This window comes from Talpa europaea, assembly GCF_964194135.1.
Source record: "Talpa europaea genome assembly, chromosome: 3".
Lineage (NCBI taxonomy): Eukaryota > Metazoa > Chordata > Mammalia > Eulipotyphla > Talpidae > Talpa > Talpa europaea.
The window spans coordinates 131,378,986-131,403,048 of record NC_140069.1 but is presented as its reverse complement, the minus strand read 5'-3'; positions in this window follow the sequence as shown (position 1 = coordinate 131,403,048).

The following is a 24,063-nucleotide window of genomic DNA, read 5'->3' as shown; positions in this document are numbered from 1 at the left end:
GCAAAGTGCTATTGCATTATAACTCTACTCATGCAATTCCCACTAGCAACAAGCCTTGGCTAAAAAATCAAAGAGGAGCTTAAAGAGCATTCATACTTTATGCAAATTATTGAAAAAATTGACGTTAACATGGTGGATCTCAGTTTCTAGATATATTTGACCTCTGTTTTAGTAAGAGAATCAATTGACCAGTTTTGTAACATTAGCCATCCAACATTTTCTATTAATAAATATGCCACTGGGTTGTTCTTTATTCCTTTTGCTGGGGCTTATTTTTTTTTATTTTTTTTTACAGATTAAGCTGTTTTCCAATCTTAAAAGATGTTTTCAACTATAAGTAGCTTGAAAATCATGCTAGTCATATAATACTTGGAATTTTTTCACCCCTATTTATCAGTCCCTCCTTACTATTCTAGCCAATCCCATCCACTTAATGATTATTTATTAAGAAACTAGTATGTTCCAGGACAACCCTAATATCTGGAAATACAAATATGAGCAACAATAACAAAAAACTCATGTGTATATTTTAATGAAGGTAGACTGATGATAAACAAAATAGCATATAAAAAATGAACAAATGTGACAGATGATTATAAATACTCTACATAAAATAAAAATGATGTGCCATTAAATCAGTTGAGTGCCAACTATGGACAAGGTTTCAGAGATTATCCTTCTAAGGAAGAGTAACCCTTAGTTGCCAAGGTAACAGTCATTTTCCTGGAAGAATATTGATTATATCCATCTATTTCAAGAGAATATGCTCGGATAAGCTGGAGGCATCATAACCTCAAAAAGAAATTATAGAGAATCAGTTGTGAATACCCTGATATTCCTGGACACCTTAATTAACTAGCATTGTAATAGTCCTTTCACAATTCTTACAAGTGAAATAATTCAGCTGATTATAAAATTATTCTTAGTTGCATCCTTCATTTATTCCAATATAAACATATTAATGAATACAAAAGTAACATTTAAATTGAGCATGGATGACAATGAAGAGACACATTATAACAAAGCCAGCAATAACAAACTCTAAATGAAGTAAATTCCAGACAGAGAAAACGGCTTGTCCAAAGTACTGACCTATGGCTGGAATGGTCCTTTTAATAAAGAACATAATGTGGCTGGGGCTTAACAGGAAGGATGAGAGTAAAAAAAGATGAGGTAAAGATACAGCAGGATCAAACTGTGCAGAGCTTTGTAGTTAGAATAAGGAGCTTGTAGACATTAAAGTGTTCTAATCTAGGAAGTGACATCCCCTGATGAGCACTTTAAAGAAATCACACTGGTTCCTATGTTTGGAGAGTGGAGAAGAAAAAGTGCCAACAGGATGGCCATTAACAAAGAATTGCAGCAGTGGTGGTAATAGGCAATGGTGATGTGTATTTAATAATCTGGGGAAGAATAGACATGAATAGATTTGTTGGATCTGTAACACCTAATAATGAATTGACTATTAAATGAAAGAAAGAGAAGAATAAAGGGTGAGTCTTTAGTTCTTTGATTGTCATTTTAACTAAAATGTACTCAAACATTTAGATAAAAAAAGAATATATGAATACTACATAGAAATATATGTCAAAAAGAAAGAAATCAAACCCCTACTCATAAAATTCAAACATTTTGCTCATATAAAAACTATTATTAAATATCTATAATGAATTAGAGTTGGTGTCACTCATCATGGATTACAAATATGTATGAAATATAGCCTCTACCTTGAAGGTACTCATAAACTAGAAAGATTGTTATGTAAGTAACCACCTTGTGGTTTAATACATGTTATAAAAGATATATAAGTACTCACAGATACCTGACATAATAACTTCGTTATTCTAGGTATCTTTTGTTTAACAAGTAGACTGGAAATTTACCTAGTTGTACTTTTTTTTTCAATTGTTTGTTAACCTCACAGTATCAAGAAAAGTGCAAGGCATATAATGGTAGTCCAAAATACTCCCAGAACTTTTGATGCTCTCTGATCTGCATAGTTAAAAAAACATGCAATTTCTAATAGAGACATAAAGACAAATTCTGAGTAAAAACTTCTTTGTTACAATTATTTGACTTCTGCAAATTTCAAAATAAACATCTAGAGATGTAGCAATGACCATAAAACAGGAGATGTTCTCAGACACAATTCCTCCATCTGTAAATGAAGGCAAATAGCTAATGACGTAGCAAAAAGATATGTGGTTTAGATATATGGAGAAAATAAGGTCAGTTTTAGCTTTTATTTCTTTTTATATGTTCCAAAAGAACACTTTCCTTAAGAGAGTTCTATGTTTTAACTTAACTCTTTATTAAAAATGAGTGAAAGGAAATCTGTTCAAGAGAGTGTCTCCACATCCCACTGAGATCAGAATCGGCAGTGCAGCTGTTCTTCAAAACAAGAATGAAGCCAAGTATGTAAATACCTTCTATGTGCTAAGGGGAGACACATAAGTGACCTGATCCTCTGGCCAACTGGCAATTGCCATGTTGGTGGATTTACTATTTTATTTTATTTTATTTTTTGCTGGAAGAGAAGATAAAAACATTCTTTAACAAGAAATCTGTGTGTGTGTGTGTGTGTGTGTTTGTGTGTCTGTCTCTGTCTAGCTGTCTCTCATTATGTCTCTCTCAATATATATATGCTGGGCAACTTATTTGCTGATTTTAGTGGGAGAAAGGTCTAAAGTTAATCAGCTCTGTCCTCATTACTGCTTCAGTGGAAATCATTACAGTTGGCTGCAGGGGCAGGGGACACAAGGATAATTTGTCCACCCAAAGAAAGAAATTAAACACTGCAAAAACAAAAATCATAACATTGCTGCATGATGATATGAAGAAACTAGCCTTAAATTGTTCACAAATGTTTTAGCTTTAAACAAGAAATGCACAAAGTAACAGTCTTAAATGAAATTACACTTCTTGAATGTTCGAGATTTAGCTTTGTTGCTTTGTTAAGAATGATGCCATTTGTTATGGCCTTAAATTTACGGCTGTATTTTTCTCCATATGCCTTTATTTCTCTTAACTTTTCAACTTACCCCTTCATACTTTACTATAAAAGGCATTTACAAAACAGATAATTCTTTGCAGGACTTTTAGAAAGCTCGAATGCCTGAAGCACTGAACTCCATTTGGTAGATATATAATGGGATGTTTTAATTTCTAACCTGAAGCAGCTCACCCAAAGATTTAAAATGCCATAGGGATCAATCTATTGTTGAAATGTGTTTTTCAGACAGACCCATTTACGAATAACCCTGACAAATAGATACAAAGGTTTTTGTTGGGTACATCATGATAAAGAAAGTGCTACCCTTTGTATTTGGCCCAACTCTGGTTGAAAATCAACATTAACCAAATGCAATATTCCTTTGCTTAAAAATCATTCTTCTACTCAAATACATTACCTAAATGCCTTCAATAAATACATTTCTCTCAAATTCATATAATTCACCTCATACAATATATGAACAAAAACAAAGAAATATATTCTGAAATGCTACTATGATGAATTCGATAGGAACTATAAATGAGTATTAGTATCGTAAATTGTCATAAAATCATGTAAATTGAGTTAGTCATATTTGATTGGATTTGGGGCTGTTTTGGTTCTGCACCTATTTGGTATGATAACTTCACAAGTCAGTTTTCCTCTGGATTACTCTAAGAGTTGTCTTTTTTTCTTTTTTCTCCTTCCTTTCAAACCTCACTCTTTTATTTCCTTCATCTCTCCCTTTACATTCTAATATATATAGTTGGATGATGAAATAAATGATATACCTGATGATGTTAAGTGTAAAAGAGAAAATATAGCAGGAAATAGAACTGGTGGTGCTGAGGAGTGCTTACTATTTTATGCAGGCTATTCAAGGGCGTCTTGAACTTTATTAAAAAGGTAATAATTGAGAAGACCTGATAGAAACAAGGAATGAGCCTTATTAGATCATTCAGAAAAAAAGGTCATTCCAGAAAGAGGGAGCAATTTGAAAATGATTGAAATTAGAAGCTTTTTGATATGTTCAAGAAAGAGAAAGTTAGTTAAGCTAGAGTTGAGATAGCTGGTGAAAAGCATGAGTAGATGGTGAAAATTTTATTTTATTTTATTTTATTTATTTACTTATTTATTTACTTATTTATTTTAGATGGCGAAATTTTAAAGAGATGTAGACTCATGTCCTGTGAAGTCATGCATAGTCATTCAGGTTGCTGCGATGATTTTAAGTGATCCAACTCTGAGTTAAATCCATTGAAAAATTTCAAAGAGGATCCACATGTTTTAAGCAGATGACTGTGGCCTCTACAATTGGAGCAAGGTCAAAATGATGTGAAAATTGATGATGAGATATCTCAAGTAAGGTGGCCCCACTGTAGGTAGTGAGACCAGGCTGCATTGTGGTTTTGCTTTTAAAATATTTATTTTTAATTAGTAGTCTTTATTTTTGGAGCAATTTTATATTTTTTAAAAGGTAAGCAGAAAATAAAGTCAGAAATACTGTAATTACTAGCACTTAGAGCTTAAATTCTACAATTTTCTGGACTAAATGTCAAAAAACTACAGCACATTTTTCCATATTAAAAAAACATATGCATCTGCCATTGTGTGTGACAGGAGATCCTGTCTTTGTGCACAAGTTGCTATCTCATTGACATTATCAATTCTAAATCTGACTCACAATTCTAGCCCATATGTGGAATACTAACTTTAAGAGTCTGTGTTCAAAAATATTTCAGTTTTGTCCTTCAGAGCCATGGAGTAGACATTGAGTAAGTCAATCTTTGATTCCCACCACAAAATAGAAGGTCTGGAGTCAAACACTACACATGGTTTTAAAATACATGCCATGAAATCATGAAAATAATGACCAAAATAAGGTAGAGACTAAGAAACAGCAGAATAATTATTTAAAATGCATTTTTATTATTTGTGGTTCTGAAGTTTCCTAGGTTGTGGTTGTAAAGTGTATCCATTGCATTTATTAAATTTGAATTTTTCTACTTCTACATACTTTCAGCTTACTTAAAAAACTCATTTCTTCCTTATGCAACACTTTTTACAAGATATCTGGAAACTTTTTCAAGGTGACAAAATGTCACTTATTGCTCCCATTTTCCACAAGCTACTTCCTGTCACTATTCTCCCTTTCTCACAAAACACAGATCCCTGCACCCCAAACCATGGGAGAACTTAATTTTACTTTGCTTCAAGAGTACAGCTTCTTCTTTCAAAGTGGGAATACTAGGTCTATCCTATACTATTTACACTCCAATTTTGGTCAATTTTAACATCATTTCTGAAACCATCAAAGTTGTAAAGTGAAAACAACTTTTAGTTTAGTCTGTGTTTTCTCAGTAAATACAGATAAATGTACAGATAAATGCATTCACGTAGAATTCCTCAATCCATTATTCTCAGATAAGTAATACTCCAGGTCAGTTAGTGAATTCAACTTATTTGAAACTTCCTACCTTGGGCCTCCTCTAATGGTGCAGCAGTTGAGCGCTGGGCTGCGAAGCTGCCTGCGGCCTCTGCAGCGCCAGTTGGATCCCAGGCCACTGGCGAGGGTCCCGCATGGCATGAAGACCTCTCCTACCATGCCCGCTGCTCCCTTCAGCAGTGTATTTCATCAATCTGCCTGTTCTGTTCCCTGCTCTGGCTCTGGCTCATTCTCTCACCCTCCTGTGCTTCTGACTGTACGCAGTGCTTGTATAAATAAATAAATAAATCTTAAAAAAAAAAATTTCCTACCTTACAAATAATTTATTCCAGAAACACCTCAAACCTTTCCAAACTGGCATCTGACCTTCCACTTGCTATCCTGCCATACTACTAGCTATAGCAAGATATGTTGAAATCACAAATAAGGGCACAAGTAACATTTTACAAATTAACTCACTAGATACCACATAAATGCATCCTGCGGAAGAAAAGTTTCACAAGATGTAATCTGAATTTTGACTCATAAATTTTCCAATTATCTAAACTGGCAACATTATACTAATCATTTGTGCCCTACACAGATGTAGTGCAGATGAAGCTTAGTATTTATTCATTTAATCAGTTGGTAACATTAACTTAAATAATTAATATTTATTGAGCACCTCATATATATCTAGCACATTTTCTCTTAATTCAAATCAAAACTCTCTTGCTCTCTCTAAATGTTCTAGATTGTATCACTTTTCTCATCATATCCTTTTTAATAGTTCATTTCCTTTTTGAGACCAATCTGTCTACAAGGAAAAAAAATAAAAACAATAACACTAATAATACTTATTCACCATTTATGTGCCAAACACTCACCAGGTTTTATTAATAAAATTGGATAAGTTTATAATGCATGATGGAGGAGAAAGATTTGTTAGAATTTGATGGTAACCTAGGTAGACCAGAAAATAATTAAAATCATATGCAGTTAAAGGGAAAGTCTATTAAGGAATAAATTGGTTCTCCTATCTACCCAATGATAGAATGTTTGAAATTTATATTCAAAGACCTGCATTATATTGGTTTACAAAATAAATGACTGTTTGGCCTCTAGTTATAAACACAAAAGTTCTCTAAAATCATTTATTCCTTCCTTATTTCCTCTCTATTATACTACATGATTATTTCTTTTTCTATTATATTATATATACTGTATATTACATTTGGAGATTGGCTAATTTGAGACTGACCTTGTTTAAAAATGTATAAAATTGTCAGTGAAAACAGTGATAACTTGAGTTATTCATCAGAGAAAAAGCTGAGGGCATTTTTTGCTGTCTTAAATACCTTTTGAAGTTTTGACTCAGTAAGTCTGGGGAAGCACCCAAGTGCAGATATATTTCTAGCTCCCACGGGCAGTGTTGGTAGATGAGTCCTTTTTCCCAGCAATGTCCACTGGTTTCCAAAAATTGAGGGGAAAAGTTAACAGCATCAGGGGCTTCTCAAATCATATAGTTTATATACTTTCTTTTAAAGATATACAGAAACACCTGGTTTTACTGAACCATAAGAAGTATTTTTCAAATATTTTTTTCAAATGAACATTCAATTCTCAACTACTGTTTTTCAGTAATAGGTAGCTTCACTTTCCTATTCTTTACTTTTCCTAGCTTTCCAATACTTAGTTTTATAATGTCCTTCATTTCAGCTGTCCTTGAAGACAGAAAAAGCCAAATGAAGCAATCCATCTTCAGATGGAACCTGTCTTGAAAGACAAGTGATCTCCTTATAAGAGAAAAAAGTCCAAGCATTTTCTGATCTCTTTGTCCTTAGCTGTTTTAACTATTAATTATAGTTGAAATATTCTCTTTGTATATTTGAGATAACTTAGAAATGAATTATTCTAGCGGACTCTGTTGGGAATGGCTATAAATAATGGTTTTATAAATATTTTACATTTATTTATATTATAAATATTTAATGATTCAGTATTCATTTCCTATCACTTTGAGTTGTCTATAAGCATATATGTCTCTCTCTATATGTGGCTATATACATATTACCTTTTCAACACTGAAATGAATAGATCAAACTAGAGACCTATAAGTAATTTTTATTCTTCCTTTCCTTTACCTCTTCTATAGTTAATTTACTGAAAATTTTAATATTCTTTATTAAGAGTTGTCTCATATTTGGATCAACTTTTTTTCAAAAAAGATTTATTTATTTATTTATTTATTTATTTATTTATTTATTTATTTATACAAGCACTGGGTACAGTCAGAAGCGTGGGAGGGTGAGAGAATTCACCAGAGCCAGAGCGGAACAGAACAGGCAGAGTGATGAAATACACTGCTGAGGGGAGCAGTGGGCAGCAGCAGCCTCGCAGCCCAGTGCTCAACTGCTGCGCCACCAGGGAAAGCCCTGGATAAACATTTTTATGCTTACCTCTTGTGACATCACCACCTAATCCAAAATTGCAACAATTACGTACTAGAGACAGAATGGGGAACAGAACAGGCAGACTGACTGAAGACGCTGCTGAGGGGTGCAGCAGGCGAGACAGGATTGGTCTGCTTTGCCATGTGGGTTGCTCCCTGGCTGGCCTGGGGATTGAACTTGTGTTGCAGAGGCTGCGGATTGCTTCATAGCGTGGTGCTTAAACCCTTGTACCACCAGGGAGGCCCAAATAAAGTCATAGATATTTATAGATACTGGGAATTAAGAACTTCAGATTTTTAGGGGGAACACAATTCCATAATAGCTGCTAAAATGTATCCTTTTCATAGGCCAAAAAGGCTTGTGAAGAATAGATATTAAAGAATATTTCATTTTTTAATTAGTCTATGTTTAAAAGTAGATAAACAGACTTGCACCTGATAGAATGGCAGTGTCATTTGTTAAATTGGAAAAGCTAGGTAAAGTGGCCCCTATGAAAACCAGGTTTAATTTTTGTTGGATACCTGTTGAATATGTATGGAAAAATTCACCTCATGGTATGAAAGTGATCTTATCATACAAACTCCCAGGGAAGAAAATTAAGAGAGTAAACAGAGCTTACTCAGCTTTGGGAAACCCTGTAGTTAAGTGGTAGAAGTGAAATAATTTCCAGAATGAGAAAAAAGTAAAGAAATGAAAGTTTGAGTAAAGGTAGAATGTATTTGGTAGAATACAAATTTGATAATTGTTAATTTACAATTTAGTTCTAGGCTTTAGAATGTAGATACAACAAAATCAGGAATATAGGGTAATATGTTTATAAAGATAGCAAGGTAGATTGTTTTGAGTAGGAAATGGAATAAAGGTTTCAGTAAAAATACAGGTACAGTTTGTTTTGTTTTGCTTTTTACTAAGGAAAGCTATTTTTTCCAACTTACCTACCTTCAAAACTGAAATAGCAACAAGGAGGACATTCTCCTTATGATTTCAGCTTATATTTTTCATTTTATCTATTTTAGTTCTCATGCTAAATCATAACATTTAGCAAAGCTTTAATGTTCACACTTAAGATCAGAACCTAAAAAGCACATTTAATGGGAATGAAATTCTTAAATCATACTACTTTATGAGGCATGATTTAAAAGTTTCATTCCAATTAAGTATATGTATAAAGCTATAATTATAGCTAGCCTGCCTTTCTATTTATACTTTTACCCCTCCTCTAAAGGCTTAATGAGTTTATTGGATAATTTTGGGAGATGAAACCTAAATCTTACAGCTTCTTTATTTCATTTGAAATTCTAAATGCATGTTTCATTTTTGGTGTTTAGTTACATAATAGATAACACAGTTAATCTATCTTCTCCTGATGATAATTCTGGCCTTTGCTTAAAAGGCATCATAATTTAAGTGCTATAAATCTAACCAGTAGATGATTTTTTTTTCCTAAGATTACAGCAAGGCAGCTTGAGAGTAACTGATGAGTTTCTATAACCATCTGCCAAGAGCACAGGAACATTCCTCCATGGCTCTCTTCTTAATGGGAAAATGAGCATGTTTATGTACATCTCTGACTAATTTGGGGCCAAATACATCTCTTAAGAATCTTTGCTTCCTGTAGAGAGTGTTAATTCTGAGGCAATTGCAGTAGGATAGGTGGAAAGCACACGTGAAATCACAGCTGCAATCCCTTAGATGGGGCCTATAAACAATTCGAAAAAATCTAAAACATTTCCGTGAGGTTACAAGAAGGGGTTGTCAGCAAGTCATTGCTGCTGTATCCCAGAGGGAATGCCCTGAGGACAACAAGTTATGTTTTACATGTTGCCAACTATAAAACACAGTGCGGTCTTGTTTGCTGTTCCCAGTCACCTGTCAGCGTGGAATTCTTGTTGGCTTCTTCTGGGGATTGTAGTCAGCGTTTTTTTTTATTTTTGAAAAATGTCATCTTCACCATTATATATGGAATCTCATGATATAGTATATTTTAGAAGGGAAATCTTCAAAGGTGCAGAAAATAGGTAATTTGAAAATAAAAAATTAAGAGTAAATTATCTTTTTAAAAGAAATATTTTTATCATCTTATAGAAATAGATGTCACTTAAATTTTGAATAATGCCAAAATTATAAATATTTACATTACGCATATTTTGTAGCATTCTAAGTATATCTCATTTTGTATGTGATGAACTTTAAAGTAAGATAATCCCAAAATATTTAGTGTTAATACTGGACTACATAAATTGTAAATATATTATGACAAAATCGTGTTTGTCTTGGGTATGTATTATACTTTAATATTTAAAAAAATATGTAATTCAAACAATGACTAGGTAAACAAAAACATACAATCTTGTATTTCATAATGTTTAACAGCCTTTTTATAAAATACATGTATACAATTAATGATAGAAGAAAACGCTCTTAATCTCATAAAGGGTATTTACCAAAAAAAACACAAAACAATATATAGCACATGTCACTTTTCATGGTGAAACATCAAAAGCCTTATCCTCATGGAGAAAAAGATATAAACTATGAATCTTCCACTAAAGATCAAACTTGAAGCTTATGTAAGATCAAAGCATAAATATAAGATGAAATAAAAACATAATGATTACAAAGTAAAAAAATGAAACTTCCCCTTTTTTGTAGACAACAAAGAAATTAGAAAAACATCTGGATATTAACATTTAAATCAGTGTGTGTTTTTGGAAAAATTATGGGACATAGGCTGATGTGTGCAAATTAATTATTTTCCATTACTGGCATTTAAAATTAAATTCTAAAAATATTAAATACAATGGTAATCAAAAGCATCAAGTAGTTACTACTAAATCTGAAGTAATTTGTGAAAGGCCACTATACAGAAGATAGTGCCAGGCCTCTCTTTACCTGTATTTGGCTTTTCTCATTTTTCAAATCTGCTGTTTAGAAATCAGAAAATAACTGACTCATAGCCACCTATTTCTCCAATGCTTTAAAATAGATTATTTGGTTGCTGGTTTTGTGTTGAATAGTCTCCAGCTTTTATAAGAATACTCACAGACAACTGGCCTACTACAGTTGTTCTTCTACTACAGTAAGAAGCAGAAGTCAAAAGATTTTCAAAAGCCGCTTTCACACTAAGAGAGCTTCTTTCCTTTTTAAAGTATTTACTTACTGTAAAAAGTTAGCTTAAAACTGATATGAGAACATATAATAAAGTAATTTGCACTTATTCTTTAAGTAATCTGTATTTCACAAAATTTAACTTGATTAAAGGTTATTAAATTATCAATTAAATGTTTCTCATACTCATGCACCAATTTGAGTAATACAAATATTCATACTTTTTAGACAAACACCCTGTTCACTCTTGAAAGTTCACATAACAACTAAAAATGGATGAAATCTTAAATTTTGAACCCAATGCTTAAATTTTAAATGAAAACATAATTTTTCCATTACTGTTCACTTCTCTACATATTTTAAGGTTTAACTTTTATTTATATAATGCTACACTGTAATTTGAATGTGTAGTTTCTAGATTTTGACTGCTTAGATTCAAAATACTGGTTCCACTTACTTAAAATCCTAGTATATAAATGATAAAAGGTCATAAGACTAATACTTAACACCTTAGGATAGATTAGTGGTTAAATGAATGAGATAAACATGTGATACTGACACTATTGCCAGACACGAAGAAAACTTCAGTGATGCAATTTAAACTATCACCTTTTTGATTTTAGACACAATATTTGCCATTTTTATTCTCTTTGTCAAAATATGAAATTACACAAGGGTATTATCTTTGGAATATCGGTATACTCAGATCTTTGAGGGCACCTAAAATTATGTGTCTCAACTCAGAGATAATTGTTCTTCAACCATACTTCTCTTCTTTCTAAATTTAATGAACACTTTTGGTGATTTTACAACATAAATCACAGGTCACTAACAATGAGCAGTTTCTCTTGGAATGCTAATGCAAAGGAGTTTCTTTCCATCACAAGAGTTTCCCTTGTTTTGCTTTCCCTTCCCCCTCCCCATCACTACTGTTTTGTTTTGTTCCCCACCCCCTCCCACCCCCGCACTGGGAATACAGACATAAAGGCTTATTTTTCTTGTCAGGGGATCAACAGACCAAAGGGGAGACAATAGGTAAACAATTGATAGTGTTTGTGTGATGGTGGGGAGATGTAGAGAGGAATATGAAATGACAGTAGTGGTGTTTTCTGCTATGATCATTTTATGTTCACAGATTTTTAATTCCATTTTGGTCTTATTAATATGTCTTCTTTTTTTTTTTTTTTTTTAAGTAGAGAGGGAAAGAAATACGCTATGCCAGGGTAGAATAACAATAGTCTGTCAGTTGTCTCCCAAAGTAAATGATTAGGACACAGTCATTTATTTTGGTAAGGAGTAATTCTCAAATGCTCTGCCAAAAAAATTTGCATTCTAAAAGAATTGAAGGCCTCAGAAATAATATACCTTTTTAAAAAAAATTATTTAATAATGCAGTTTTTAGGCATTCCTTCCAAAACATTATTAGTGATTTATAAAGAGTAAAAAGACTCATCAGTAATCACTATTGAATCAGCATCAAAGTCTGACTAGTCGGTAAATGATTTTATGAATTATAATTCATCTTGCTCATTTGGAGGACACTTATGTGAATAGAAAATTCTATGCATCTAATTTGCCTCAATCCTGAGGACTGAATATGTGAAATTTTTGAAAATGTGTGGTCTGATGGGTCACTCCCACGTACATCCTCCTTGACTTTTCTAGTTTTTAGGCTTAGTCTTAACATGTTCAGTATTTAGTTTTAGAGAGCAAAGGAGGATTGGAAATGACAATGATATAAGAAAAATATGTTCAAAATGAATATTGAATAAATCAGAAATTATACTTTGAAACTCTTAAATATTCCACTACCTAGACTTTGGCACTCCTTTTTCACAATATTCTCAGCCTCTCCCCCACATTTATGCTGGTGATAAACTTGCACAGGTCAAAACACCTCTGGGGGTGACAGAGACCCAAATCATTTGTCAATGGGTGCATCACAGAAGGTTGTAGCCAGCACCAGTAGGTCTTTTAGAGCCTAAGACCAGTTCTGATATCTACAAACTATAACATGGGGAAACTCTTTATATCCAAGGTACCACCTAGGAAAGCAGGCCCAGTTAAAGATTCCCAGAAAGTCATTGTGAAACATTGAATGCCATCAATATTTTTATGCCCATGAAATAATACCTTACCTGAAATGAATAAAGCAAGCTCATTCTGTCCTGAAATTTGTAATGCTCCACAACTCCTGCACACACTTTGAAGCTCAGGATGTAAAACACCAGACATCTCCAAAGCTCAAAGGTTTACATATTGTTGAGAACTAGTTAACTTAATAGCACAGAGTTCTAGACACATCCTTCCTATGTGAAGTGAATAAATGGATGCATCTTATAAATGAGATTGAAATATGCCACATAGATTCCTGTATTTAGTTAAGGATGTTTTTCTGAATAATAGGATTGAAAGGTGCTAAAACCAGGATAAAAAGTTGTGTGTTCTTTCACATATTGCTGCAGTTGATTAAATTGACACAAACTTCAGGAAAACAGTTTAGCTATGTATATCATCTTAAAAATATCAATAACTTTTTATAATTCCATGTCTAAGAATTTATAACCTGAGACATATAAAAGGTTAAATGCACAGTTGCACATTATGTAAGTTATAACATAATAAATATACAAAATTAAATGCCCAGTAATGTAAAAATGATTAAATATTTCATAGTAAATAGTTATGAGTGAAAGTATAGTTATGCTATAATGACAACAAATACATGTTTAAAGGCCTGGAGAAGATCAACTGCTATAATAGTTAGTAAAAATAGTTACTATAATACTATAATAGTTAGTAAAAATCATGCAATATAAATGTAAGTTACAGTGTGATGGTAATATTAAAACAGTTATGTATTGTGTCTGTAACAAAGAGGGCAAAACTTTGGTTTCAGTAAATCATCATGAATCAAAATAAAGATATTGAAATAAATATAAATTTCATCTTTCTTAGTTTACAAATTTATGGAGAATATGCATTTGCTTGTACCTCATATAAACCACAGAACATGAGAAAAAAATCCCCATTAGATTAAGTGTAGTTATGTACTTTATGGAAGTACATCATGCTAAAGCTGCCATGATGTGTTCCTTTTAAAGTATAACTCTAGAAACACATCTTTTAAAACAGCTATGCCTGACATTATGCAATTTGAACAAAATAAGTGAAAATTAAAAATTGTGACAGTAGACACCCTGATATTGGGGAGCGATGTCTATAGAGACCATTTTCATGTAATGCACTGCAAAATATGGGCAGCTTTATACTTTGTTCTTCAGCACCTGCTGCATCATGTCCTTTAGGGAGGCATCTTAAAGTGTATAATCTTATAAATCTTTTCTCTACTATAGATGAGATCCCAGCACAAAACTTAAAATTGAGAAATGAAATCTGGATTTGTGGTAGTTTCTGAAGGTTGAAGGAATCTATAAAGCAAAACAAAACACATAATATTACTTCTCCATTGTTCATTTTGTGAACACCAAACACTGTTTATATGGCTTATATTTTATTGTTTAAATAGAAGCCAATATTATCAAGTTTTCAAAGTTACAATATAGACCAACTAAAATTTTACAACTAAACTGAGAAAAGATAAAAAATCCTGCCAAGAAAAAAAACAAAATTGATTTGTTTACTTTTGTTTGAAGCAAAAGCAGATAGAAGTTAGAGTTTCTGTTCTAAGACAGTGTTATTTAAAAGCAAGACCACAGATGAACTGTCTTAATGCATATGTTAATGGCCAATACATACTTTTAAAAGAGGATACTGTCAGAAGATTTTGTAAGTTAAAATGAATAACAAAACATAAAATACTACCTCAAAATTATTAAAATATAATGCCTTTGGCCAAATGTAATGAGAAAAAAATCATAAACATCTGTAATGCTATTTTCTTTTTCATTTCATGATATCTTTAGAATTGAATGCAGTTGATTTAGGTACCTGAAACACAGAGCTGGAAGAATAACTTGAGAGTAAGATGGACAAAAACAAGTGAAGAGTACTGTAGACTCAGTATGGGGACATACACTTGGAAGATATGCTAAATTGGAAATATATCTCTGCAATTGACAAGAGGAGGTTAAAGAAAGAAAGCTGGCACTTAAACATGGTCTAAAACCCCCTACATGTTCTGTTGCCTATCTCTTTACTTATATGTAACACCATCTCTTTTTCATATTATGCCTTAGTTAAAGCAATATAGACCTTTTTCTATACACATGCTACAAATCACCTTTATATTTTCTTTTGACTATGCTCAGAATGCTGGCCTGCCTGTGCTATTCCTTCCTTCTGTCACAGTTCAGTGTTGCACACACATTAACATTAGCCCAGCCTTTGGTTACAGGAATTGGATAGCTACTAAATCAATAATTGAGGGGCCAAATCTTAGAAACTAGGGAAGCACCTACTTTCTGCATACTACTTTACCTCTAGGATTCTTACCTGTTCTTGAATGAAGTACAAGTCTAAGAAATGCCATAAAGGTTTTCTTTGTATAGGTCCTTTACCTCTTTTGTTAGATTTATTCCCAAATATTTGATTTTTTTGTTTCAATAACAAAAGGGATGGTTTTTTTGATTTCTTCTTCAGATTTATTGTTTGTGTATAGGAAGGCTACTGACTTTTGCGTGTTGATTTTGTATCCTGCCACTTTACTGAACTGATTGATGAGTTGAATTAGCTTTTCTGTGGAGTTTTTGGGGTTCTCTATGTATAATATCATATCGTCTTCAAATAGTGATAGTTTGACTTCTTCTTTTCCTATTTGGATTCCTTGGATGTCTTTCTCTTGTCTTATTGCCCTGGCTAGGACTTCCAGTATTATATTGAAAAGCAGTGGTGAGAGTGGACATCCTTGTCTTGTTCCAGATCTTAATGGAATTGCTTTCAGCTTTTCACCATTGAGAATGATACTGGCTGTTGGCTTGTCATAGATGGCCTTTATGATGTTGAGGTATGTTCCTTGTATCCCAAGAATTTCAAGGGCTTTTATCATGAATGGGTGTTGCACTTTGTCGAAAGCTTTCTCAGCATCTATTGATATTATCATATGGTTTTTATATTTCTTTTTGTTGATGTGTTGGATAACGTTGATTGATTTTCGGATGTTAAACCATCCTTGTGCCCCTGGAATGAATCCTACTTGGTCGTGGTGAATTATCTTATGGATACATTGTTGGATTCTGATGGCTAAAATTTTATTGAGGATTTTTGCATCAGTGTTCATTAGGGAGATTGGCCTGTAGTTTTCCTTTTTTGTGTTGTCCTTGTTCGGTTTTGGTATTAGTGTAATGTTGGCTTCATAGAACGTGTTTGGTATTGTCCCTTCCTTCTCAATTTTTTGGAAGAGTTTGTGAAGGATAGGCACTAATTCGTCTCTGAATGTTTGGTAGAATTCATTTGTAAATCCATCAGGTCCTGGGCTTTTGTTTTTGGGGAGGTTTTTGATTACCATTTCAATTTCGCTAATTGTAATTGGTCTGTTTAGGTGTTCTATTTCTTCTTTATCTAGCTTTGGGTGATTGTAGAGTTGTAGGAATTTGTCCATCTCCTCTAGATTGTTAAACTTGTTTCCATATAACTGTTCATAGTAGTTACTGATTATTCTTTTGATTTCTGCTGTGTCAGTTGTGATTTCTCCTCTTTCATTGATGATTCAGGGAGGGATTGGGGTCAGAATGGGGGGGCTGCAATTGTATGGGGAATATAACAATAAAATTTATTATAAAAAAATTAAAAAAAATAAAAACTACCAAAGAGGAAAAAAAAAAAAAAAAGAAATGCCATAAAGGAATTCTACTTACAGGTGGAAAATCTAGCAGACTTCAAAGTCAAATATTGAGATTGAGATTGCCCAGGTATCCAGAAATTGATGAACTGAATTCCCAAGATAGGTTATACAAAGAAGAGAAACAGATATTCCACACTGGCTTTTCCCTCCAGCAACTGCCAAGGGTAAGGGACTGAGAAGTGAAGCACAAGTGTCTTAAATGCAGAGGAGTGATTTTGGATAGCTCCCTATATTGGGACCATGAAAGTTGATATCCAAAAGTCACTAAATAAAAGAGGCTATGCAAATCTTAAATGCACTTTTGCAACCAATGGAAGGTTACAAGAAAGGAATGAGGGTAAATTCAAGGAGAGGAAAAAAAAAAAAAAAACCAATAAGAAAACAGAGATGGAGGGCCTCCCCGGTGGCGCAGCAGTTGAGCGCTGGGCTGCGAAGCTGCCCACAGCCTCTGCAGCGCCGGTTCGATACCCGGCCGCCGGGCAAGTGTCCCACATGGCGCGTAGACCTCTCCTGCTGCCCGCTGCTCCCCTCAGCAGTGTACCTCGGTCCTTCTGCCTGTTCTGTTCCCCGCCCTGGCTCTGGTGAATTCTCTCACCCTCCTGTGCTTCTGACTGTACCCAGTGCTTGTATAAATAAATAAATAAATCTTTAAAAAAAAAAAAAAACAGAGATGGAGAAAGGTGGAGGGATGGGAAAAGAGAAGGAAAATAAACGGAAAAAAAGCAGGAAGGAAGGAACTTTGAAACTAGCAAACTGTCCTGATTGTATTGGAGCCATGTGCTCCTCTGAGCCTCACAAATTAGAGAGCACATTATCTGTGGAGCCAACAAGAGAGACATTGAAATGCCTAAGTGTGTGACTAGAGTAAAGCCTGAGAGGAGAAAGAATGAGGAATCAGAAACATTTGCAAAATTAATGGTCAAGAACTTTCTAAACTGACAAAAGATATAAAGTCAGTTTAAAGAAATTCTATAAAACCTGAGAAAACATATAAGAAGAAAACTACACACCTAAACACATTATAAAATCTTTGAAAACCAAAGACTTAGAGAAAAACATCTCTAAAAATCAGCCATAGGGAGGAAAATAAAATGTTATCTTCAAAGGTATGCAATTAAACTAGCAGCTGATAAAACAATTTTTTAAATGCTTAAAGTAAAATACTATCGACCCAAAGTCTTATACATAGGATAATTTCCTTCAAACTTGAAGAGAAAAGTAAATCCTTGGGCCTCCCCAGTGGCACAGCAGTTGAGCGCTGGGCTGCGAAGCTGCCCGCAGCCTCTGCAGCGCTAGTTCGATCCCCAGCCACTGGCGAGGGTCCCACATGGCACGCAGACCTCTCCTGCTGCCGGCTGCTCCCCTCAGCAGTGTACTTCGGTCCTTCTGCCTGCTCTGCTCCCCGCTCTGGCTCTGGTGAAGTCTCTCACCCTCCCACGCTTCTGACTGTACCCAGTGCTTGTATACATACATACATACATACATACATATATACATAAATCTTAAAAAAACAAAAGGTAAATCCTTATTTTCAAGTTAAAAAGGAAAAAAATAATTTGTTGTCAAGAGATCAATATTGACAAAATTTTAAGTGGACGAGTATGTGTTATAAAATTGTACAGCAGATTTCTAGAACATATTCATTTTGCTTAATGAGACTTTTAGACCACTAATTATCAATTCCCATTTTCTCCTTCCCAGCCCCAAGCAACCACCAATATTAAAGAAATATTAAAACGGGCCCTCTAAACAAAAGGAAAACAAACAAACAAACAAAAAAAAACCCAGTAAGAGGAAATTCAGACAGTAATATCAGAAAAAGTTAAATATTAAGTAAGGATATATTGATGCTGACTAAAGTGAAATTAATTTTTGAAGGGTTGAATATACACATATACAGAATATACATATATCATACTGAAATTTCAGTATATTAAACACTGGTGGGCCTCCTTGGTGGTGCAGGCGGTTGAGTACCACACTGTGAAGTTGTCAGCAGTCTCTCCTGTCTTGCCCGCTGCTCCCCTCGGCAGTATATTTCATCAGTCTGCCTGTTCTGTTCCCCGCTCTTTCTCTGGTGAATCCTCTCACCCTCCCTCGCATCTGGCCTGTACCCTGGTTCTTGTATAAAAATAAATAAATCTTAAAAAAAAAAAAACTGGTGAAAAGAATCTATGTGATAAAAGGAAGGACAATTGTATTTTCTTTGTAAAATTCACTGGTTCTAAAAGCATTAGGTTTGATTTCCCTGTTGGAGCTATATTGGTGAAGATAATAAACAGAACATACATATCTGTGTATGAAGATATAAAATATTTGAAAGTAATCATGAGGATATAAAGGTTTTAGAGTCTCATTACAGTCAAATATTAACAAAAGCCTTTGATGTTACTAATAATAATTATAGCTGATAGTTATTGAAAATTCTTTATTCAAAGATAAGAATATTCATGAAGGGTTTACAAATTCTCACAGGGATCACAATACCATCACTATAACATATACATATCTCAGATGATATCTTTATAGCATTAAAATGTTAAATATTGAAACATGTTTTATTTTAAAATGCAATTTTAGTACATGAATACATATACCTTCTCAAGGCCATGGTAATTTGCTGGCAGCACTGGAATTATGAGACCTCCAGGTATTTTACATGTAACACAGGAAATATCATAGAAAATTATTTGCTGCCCTGAATATTTAATCTGTTAGGAGACAATAAATATATTTCACTATACATAAAGTCTTTTCCCTTTGAATTCATTAATAAAACTTGCAGATTGATCCTCTATTACAACTTAGTATTTTTGATCAGGTGATAATAAAATCCATTCAAAGCCAAATTCAGTGAAACATAAGATTTTTCTGTCAAACTAAGAGTGGCAGTTTTCCCTATAAACAATATTTTGTTGACTTATGATTATATGATAGGGCACTTCTAGATTTTTGGCAAGGCAAAGAGTGAAAGTAAACTGAACTCTAAATTTGACTTCCCATAAAAATATCACTATCAATCAATCATACTCCTCACCCCAAAACTCCAAGATCTATCAATCCACTTAAAAAAGAAAAAGAAAAAAAAATATGGTGGTATCCAGAAACTAAATATTTGGTGGAGGTCATGATGTAGTATATAAAGATGTTGAATTATAATGCCATACACCTGAAACCTATAGAATGTCTTAAGCCAGTGTTACTTCAATAAAAATAAAAATCTAGAACTAGTCTAGCAAAATGAAATGATTCCTCTGACAGTTATAGAGCTTAGAAAATGAAGGTTATGTATGGGTACTGTTTTTCTTCTTGAGATCAAAGCAATTTTAATTTTAATTCATTACAAAGAAGCTAGTCTGAGTCACACATTTCATCAACATGAATGTGATTATGAATGTGATTTCTGACGGTGTGTTCATTACAGGTTTAATGAAATTTGACTATAATTAACTAGTGTAGTCTTAGTTAAAAGTGGATTTTACTTTTATCAATTCTCAAGAATTAAATACCCATGTAGTTGTTTCTTTGATGATCAATTTTCATTGTTCCCTTCTTTGGGGGCAAGATACTTATAATTTTTAAATTTCAACCACTGTTCATAAAGTAAGCTAAATTTAGAATATTTCTTAGAAAATACAAATAGAATGCAGCGAGAGACCCACCCACAACATGAAGAAATAAAGAGGCTAGAATCAGCCTCTCCTTTGAAAAAAACGTAGAAGATAACACTGACAAGTGCTCCTAGAAAAATCCAGATCCTTTAAACCAGGTATAAAGCTCCAGGACATCCCCAGGGAGTTTGAGAACTAATGTTAGTGGCCTCAGAGAAGAAAAAATAGAAGGAGGTGAGGGAGAGAATGTCAGGGATGGGAGGTGACTTCCAAGCCACCCCCAGAGAAATCCAGGATATTGTATAATTCCTTGGAGGAATTTTCCTGACAGAAGAGTGGGCCCATAGTGGCAGTCTATGACCCAGGAAACTGGGAACCCTGCAGTTGGGGTAGTGTGCCCATTGAAAGCTCCCTCCTTCACCCCTCCCAGAAGAGATCAAAGAAAAACTGAGTAGAGCCAGGCCTGACTCAATAAAAAGCTCTACAACCAGAAAGAACAACTATAGAGTGAACTCACAAATGCCTCCAGGAAGACAAAGCAATGGCACATGTACTTTTTAGCCTTGCAAAAGCAGCAGCTGAGGTAAAGGTGGAGCAGCAGCAGCTACTGAGGGCAGCCATAGTGGTAAGTGGGCCTATCACAAACACAGCACCACCTTTAAAGCGAGTGCAAATTATTCCCAGTGTGGAACAAAACAAGCAGTAGAGGTGACTAATATCACTCCTCAAATCAAGATCAAGTATTAAAGCCTGCCTACCTCCACCTCACACTGAGGTAAACTAAGAAGATAAACAAACAAAGCTCCCTAGCACTCCAACCATGTACACAAACACACATACATACAAACACACATACATACAAACACACATACATACAAACACACACACACAAATAGCAACAAATAAGGGAATATACATGCTTAGGAAACAAGAAACATCTCAACACATGATGGAAAAGCAAAATGAGAAGGGCAGAAGTCCCAAGAGAAGTATAAAGAAGACAGAAATAGAGAAACTGTCTGACGATGACTTCAAAACAACTCTACTAAAAATGTTAAATGATATACTGGAAGGCTATTGAAAGGCAGAAAGTCAGAAACAAGAGCTCAGAAAGAAGATCCAGGAACAAAGAGAGTTCTTCACTGAAGAGACTGACTATATAAAAAGAGCACAAAAAGAGATTCTGAATGAAATGTAAATAAACTTAGTGCTTTAAGTAGAATCAAAATGGTACAAGAATTTCAGCTGTAGAAAGACTCAAATGACACATTTAGAAGAGAGAGTGCCAAGACAAAGGAGCAATGAGCAAATTCTATGAGAAATATCAGTTTCAATTAGAAAAGGAAACCTAAAGTGATTGGACTCCCAGGAAGGGAAGAGAAAAAATAAAAGACTTTTTATTTTTAATAAATAAATAATATGTATTATAATAAATTATAATAAATGAGAACTTCCCAAGCCTAAGAATAAATTAAATATAGAAGCCCAGCAAGCAAGAGAAAACACCTAAAATCTTAGATATAAAAAGATCTACACCCAGACACATCACTGTCAAACTGTCAAAACTCAAAGATAAAGAAAAAATAATTGTAGGTAACAAGGGGGGAAATAATGATTTATAAGGGCTCCTAAATTAGAATTTCACTGAATTTCAGCCCAGATGATCTACCAGCAGGAAGAGAATAGAAAAAAATACTCACAATCCTAAGAGACAAGGACTGTCAACCAAGAATTCTCTATCCTGCAAAATAATCAACTAAGTATGAAAAGATAATAAACGTTTTCTCAGACAAAGAGAAGCTAATGGAGTTTGCCACCAACAAACCTGCTCTTCAAGTAATAATAAAAAGAGTTTTTCCACAGAAAAGAATAACTGAAGAATAACTCCTTAGCAAAATGACAAGAGTAATGTTACACCAGTACCAAGAGCAAGAATGTGATGAGCCATTACCACCAAATATTAAGGGGGAGGAAAAAAAGGGTAAAACCAATATAGTAAAATGTCAGTGAGTAGATAACAGCTCATACGGGACCCAAAACACAGGAATTCAAGTAAAACCCCCATGGTAGTTAATAATCAAAAATTCAGAATAGACATCCACAGATGAAGAAGCAAAAAAATTAAATAGTATGGAAAACCATCCAGAAAGAATGGAGAGAAACAAAGGGAAAGGAAATAAAAATAAAACAATTAAAAACAAAGAACAGATGACCAAAAATAAACAGTCCATATCCATAATCACCCTAATAAAAAGACATAGACTAACAATGTGGGTGAAAAAAAATTAGCAACTAATACTTTATATATGTGAGATATTTTGAAAACTGTAAGATAAAAACAAACTGAAAATAACAGGCTGGAATGAAGTCATACATGTGAATAGCTCAGAGAGTAAATCATGAACTGCTATTCTTATATCCAGTAAGCCAGACTTCCAACCAAAAAATGTATTCAGGAACAAAGATGACCACTATATAATGAACAAGTTAACAATTCATCACAATGTAACTTTTATACTTATGTATGATGTATGCAGCTAATGCAGGGACATCCATATACAAAGCAACTATTAGTAGTCCTAAACTAAGATATTGACAAAAATAACAATTATTGTTGGAGATTTTAATACACCACTGACACAAAGGGATAGATCATGCGGACAGAAAATTAACAAGAAAATGATGTGTTGGACTAGAAGATTTTTTTGTTAAGATTTATTTATTTATATAAGCAGTGGGTATAGTCAGAAGCATGGGAGGGTGAGAGAATTCACCAGAACCAGAGAGGGAACAGAACAGGCAGACTGACGAAATACACTGCTGAGGGGAGCAGCGGGTGCGGCAGGAGAGGTCTGCCGCGCCATGTGGGACCCTCTCCGAGGCCAGGGATCGAGCCTGCACTGCAGAGGCTGCAGGCAGCTTTGCAGCCCAGTACTCAACCGCTGCACGACCAGGGGAGGCCCCGGACCAGAAAGATTTAATGGATATTTACAGAGCTTTCCATCCAAAAGAAATAAGGCACTTTCTTTTCAAGTGCAGATGGAATATTCCCAAGGATAGTTCATATACCGGGACACAAAACATGTCTCTTAAAATAAAGATTATATCAAATATTTCTTAAATTGCAGTAGTTTAAAGCTACAAATTAATCACAAAAAGAATCCCGAGTATTTTTTAGTTAAAAGAAAGTGTTCTTTATTTTATAGCCTCTTATTCCTATATCATGTATCTCTTCAAAATTCTTTGAGAGATAAGTTTTGGGAAGTTTTAGGCTTTCTTCTCTCTTTCTCCTCCCTTCCTTCTCCTCCACTTCTTCTTTGAAGTTTTTTTCTATTTTCTTTTGTCTGTATCATTGTGGTGAAATTTGTTTCATTTTATTTTTTTCTCTCTAATTTATATCTCAAGTTTTCACCTTCTATCAAGTAAATGCTGGTCTCTTTGCACATAAAAGAAAGAAAATTTCTTTACAACTCTTTGAATATCTTTCTAACTGTCCATTCAATGGTAAAATACATTGAATGGAAGAAAGAAAGACATTTCAAGTATCTTTTTTCAGGAATGAAACATTTGAAAATTCATAGGCAAAATGAACTTTGACCTAACTCTCACATCACATAGAAAAATGAACTCAAAATGAATCACAGTATAAATATAAAGTGTAAAATTATAAA